Raw genomic sequence first — 4,883 nt, 5'->3', positions numbered from 1 at the left:
TCTTTTAGAAAAAAAATTGTCTAATTTTGTCAAAATAGAAATTGATAAAATTTACTTAACATTAGGAATCCAGCAATAGAAAACAATGTATTACATAGATATATCTTTTGAATAATATTAGGAATAAAATTCTGATTGTCATTGGTAGAATTAATCTGGCTATGTGCTCCATTGAAAAGATCTGAAATTTTGAATCTCTGAGTCTTTTTAATTTGTTTATTATCACAGTAACTTCTACCAAATTCAATAACAACAACAAAAACTTCCTTTTTGTTAGTTATGCCTTTATACTTAAACAGTTTAAAACTGAAACTGAACACAAATGATGTGGATTAATATAACTTAGAGTTATGAAACTAGACACAAATTGTATCATTTAATCACATAGTAATTATACTTCTTCTTGTAGATGATGTGGGGTAAATCGATGTAATGGTTCTTTTATTAAGAACAGGTAATGGAGAATGTAATAATTTAAATGAGTTAGATGGAAGTGACCTTTTGGTTTATATTTTGGTAGTATGAATGTTTAACTGCTTGCAAGTTAATATAGTCATCTTATTTTCATTTAGATGGCAGTAAGTCATTCTGTTCTTGGGATACACTAGATTGCTATAGCATGACTATGTAACCTTTACATAGTTTTTTTTTTATTATTTCAATATTATGGGGGTAAAAATGGTTTTGGTTCATGTATTGATTTTGTTATGCTCAAGTCAGGGTTATAAGTGTGACCACCACCCAGATAGTGTTCACTGTACCCATTAAGTAGGTTTTCACCCATCCCCTCTGCCACCCTCCTCCCTGATTGATTTCCACTGAGTTTTACTGTCCTCTGTGCACATGTGTGCTCATTAGTTAGTTCCAGTCTAATAGTACATATATGCAGTGTCTGTTTTTTCATTCTTTAAATACTTCATTAAGGATAGTGGTCTCCAGTTCTATCCAAATTTTTGCAAAAGGCCTTAATTTATCTTTCTTCATGGCTGAGTAATATTCCATAGTATACATATATCACATTTTATTAATCCACTCATGTACTGATGGGCACTTGGGGTGATTACACATCTTTGAAATTGTGAATTGTGCTGCAATAAACATTTGAATGCAGATGTTTTTTTTTTTGATAAAATATTTTCTTTTCCTTTGGATAAATACCCAGTAGTGGGATTGCTGAGTCAAATGGTAGGTCTACTTTTAGCTCTTTGAGGAATCTCCATACTGTTTTCAGTAGAGGTTATGCTAATTTGCAGTCCCACCAACAGTGTATAAGTGTTCCTTTCTCTCTGCATCCACACCAGAATTTATTGTTATTGGACTGTTTAATAAAAGTCATTATAATTGGGGTAAGGTGATATCTCATTGTGGTTTTAGTTTGCATTTCCCTGATAATGAGTGACTTTGAGCATTTTTCCATATGTTTCTTGGTCATTTGTTTATCTTCTTTTGAAAAGCTTCAGTTCATATCTTTTGCCCACTTTTCAATGGTGTTTTTTTTTCCTTGCTGATTTTCTTAAGTTCTTTGTAGATTCTGGTTATTAGCCCTTTATCACATGTATAGCTTGCAAATATTTCCCCCCATTCTGTAGGTTGTCTATTTGCCTGTTGATTGTTTCCTTAGCTGTGCAGAAGCTTTTTAATTTGATCAATTCCCATTTATTTATTTTTGTTGTTGCTATGATTGCCATTGGTGTCTTCTTCATAAATTCTTTGCCTAGGCTGATATCTAGAAGAGTTTTTCCTACATTTTCTTCTAGAATTCTAATGGTTTCATGCCTTACATTTAAGTTTTTTATCCACCTTGAATTAATTTTTGTGAGTGGCAAGAGATATGGATCCTTGAATGAATTTTTTTAATTTCATTCATTAGATTCTTCAGTTCCAAGATTTCTCTTTGCTTCTTTTTTATATCTCTTAGTCTGATGAACTTCTATTCATATCCTGAATTGATTTTCTGACTTATTTGATTTATTTATCTGCATTCTCTTGTACTTCCCTGAGTATCTTTAATATTATTTTGAATTCTTTTTTCAGGATTTCACAATTTTTTTCATTGGGATCTTTTGCTGAAGAATTATTGTGTTCCTTTGGAGGTTTCATATTTCTTTCAGTTTTCATGTTTCTTGTGTCCTTACATTGATATCTGCTCACCTGGGAAAACACTCCATTCTTCCAACTTTATGGATTGGCTTTCATAAGGGAACACTTCTTCCTGAAGATATCCATGGTGTTTAGGGGTAGGGCACTTTGGCTTTGCATCTGGGTGTGTTCAGTATTGTAGTCTGCATATGTTTTCTTCAACTGTAAAAAGCATCAATGGTGTTAATTTTCTCAGCGGTTTAGTATACAGTTGTTAGTGGTGGCTGTGTTGATGTTTTGCTGGGGATAGGTACAAAAGGTGGGCCGGTCCTCGGGTTCCAGTGGCGGCAGCAGTGAGTTAAGTGTACCTATCCTTCAGCCCCAGAGTTGCATACACTGGTACTTGTGTTAGTGGGTCCAGTGGGCCAATTGTTGGGCATCCAGCTGGCTTGATCAGGCACCAGCAGTGACAGTGGTGGACTGGGTAGGTGGGTGGATTCTCAGGCCCCTTGGCAGCAGATGTGGCATGGGCAGTGGCAGCAGCAGTAGTGGGACAACCCTCTGACCCCCAAATCGTCCATGCTGGTGTTAGTGGTAGCAGTGAGAAGTTGAGAGGGCTAGTTTCCAGGACCACAGTGGATGGTGGATGGGTGCCAGCTATAGTTACAGTGGCAGTCTAGGTGGGCCAGTCCTCAGAACCCCAGGAAGAGTGTTCAGGTGGCAACAATGGTGGATGGGGCAGGACAATCCCCAGGCCCCCAGATGACATGCCTAGGCACTTGGGAGGGGACAAAGCCAAGATAAGTGGGCCTGTCTTCAGGCTCCCCAATGATGCAGGCTCTGGCTGTTATAGGCAGGGATGGGTTATCTCCAGGCCCTGGTGGAATGCTTGGGTTGGGGCAGCAGTGGCTGTGCTGAGTCCCTGCTGCCAGAGATGGTGGGGCCACTGCCAATGGCTCATGCTTTGGCCTTGATAGCAGCAGCCAGCCACAGCGGTGGCTCTGGGTGGGAGATGTCAGTGGAGCTCCAGGGATGTGGAGATGCACAGGCTGGTCCACCCAAAGGCAGGATGCAGTCTGTTAGGGGCTGGGCTTTCAATATGGTGCTATGCTGTAGCTGCTTAGGACTCAAGATGAGAGGTAGGACACAGCAAGAGCTCTCTCTCCAGAGTAATGTCATAATGCCATCTCTGAGCAGCTCCCTATGCTAGTCTCAGGGTCCACAAGGATCAAGGAGCTCTCCCATGGCTAGGATTGCAGGAATCCATGGTAAGAATGTGGACTGCTAGGGGTCTTTTACTTGCCTTTTCTCTGCATCAAGGAGCCTCTTCAGGTTCCCAGCTGATCCCAACTGAGAGGCTTCCTTACTTCTCTCTCCTACCTTCCTTGCCTTAGGTGTTTCCTTTTACTTCTCTGTTGAATGCCAGTGTTCTCTCTTAAGTAACTTATTCAAGGTGTGATTATCTACTTGCTATTTTGCTTCTTTTTTTGGAGAAGACAAGTACTGAATGCCTGGAGTCAGCCATCTTGAAGCCCACAATCTTGTTATTTATATTAATAGATTTTTTGATGATAAATTTTTTTTAAAAAATCAAGATACTTTTATCCTCTTCCACTGATCTTGATACATTCACCAGAAATCTTTTACATTAATAACTTGTTCCTTCCTGCTTGACTCTTATATAATTCTCCCCAGGTCTAAAGTTATTTAAAATTTGGCCTGATTTACGCCCTAGTTTCAAAGGGTAGGGAATGTAAAATATCTGAGTGCAAACCCATAGCTGTAAGGTCTAAACAACAGATGCATTACAATCTTTTCCTTCTTCAAACAATCACTCATCAACTTCTCTGCAGACTTTGCTGGTATTTCTCTATTAATTCTTTCATTACTCATTGTCAATTCCTACTCCTCTGGCCCTTTTAATTTGTGGTGTTCTTTAATGTTCCTTCATACCTTTCTGTACTCATTCTATAAATCTTCTCTCAGTGATTTTACTTTTACTTAACCCCTCAGTTGCTGTCTACATATTGGTAGGTCCTAAATATATGTCCTCAATCTAAACCTCTGTCTAATGGCTAATTCTTTCTAGAAAGTTCTAGCCAGATATTTCATAAATATCTCAAACTTAGTACAATCTTTATATCCAGGCCAGAAAAGCCATTGTCCTCGGCTTTGCACCTTAACATGTGGAGTATTTCCATATCTCTCCTTCCTCCTCCCACCCAACCCCCAACATACAAAGTACCAAAAAAGACAGGTGCCTCTGTCATTCAGGATCGGCTGCTTAGTGCTGTGCAGCACAACCTGTAAGACTTTAAACATCTGCACTCCTGACTAACACTGTTAAGACTCCAGGGAATTTCATGTCCTCCTCTTCTGTGCTACATCTTCAAAACAAAAGGCAGCTACAGAGGAATGTTCTTCTGCTACAGTGAGAGACAGACACTATTTCAAACAAAGAGGATTTGAACTATAGGAGCAGTTAGGTAACAGAAAAGACAACTTAATTACCTTGTAAAATTCCACCTCAGAAAATCTAAAATAGTAGCCATTTCTCAGTACTACCAAGTATCTTTTATTCTTTTTATTCATCTCTTTCTGAAGGTTCTGAGTAATTAACATTGTATTTGCAACATTTACATATGGGGACTGGGGAACTATTTATTTGCAGATCTATACAATTTGCATGAAACATGATACCAATTTTTACTGAAAATTAGATGAAGATAGTGTGCTATAAATGCAAAAAGTTTGGTTTGTATAAAAATGTTTAATAACGTTAAATTTCTAAAATTTTCAGTTTT

Source organism: Propithecus coquereli, unplaced genomic scaffold, assembly GCF_000956105.1.
Source record: "Propithecus coquereli isolate 6110/MARCELLA unplaced genomic scaffold, Pcoq_1.0 Scaffold2, whole genome shotgun sequence".
Classification (NCBI taxonomy): Eukaryota; Metazoa; Chordata; class Mammalia; order Primates; family Indriidae; genus Propithecus; species Propithecus coquereli.
The sequence above is the reverse complement of the archived record's forward strand: the minus strand, read 5'-3'. Positions refer to the sequence as shown.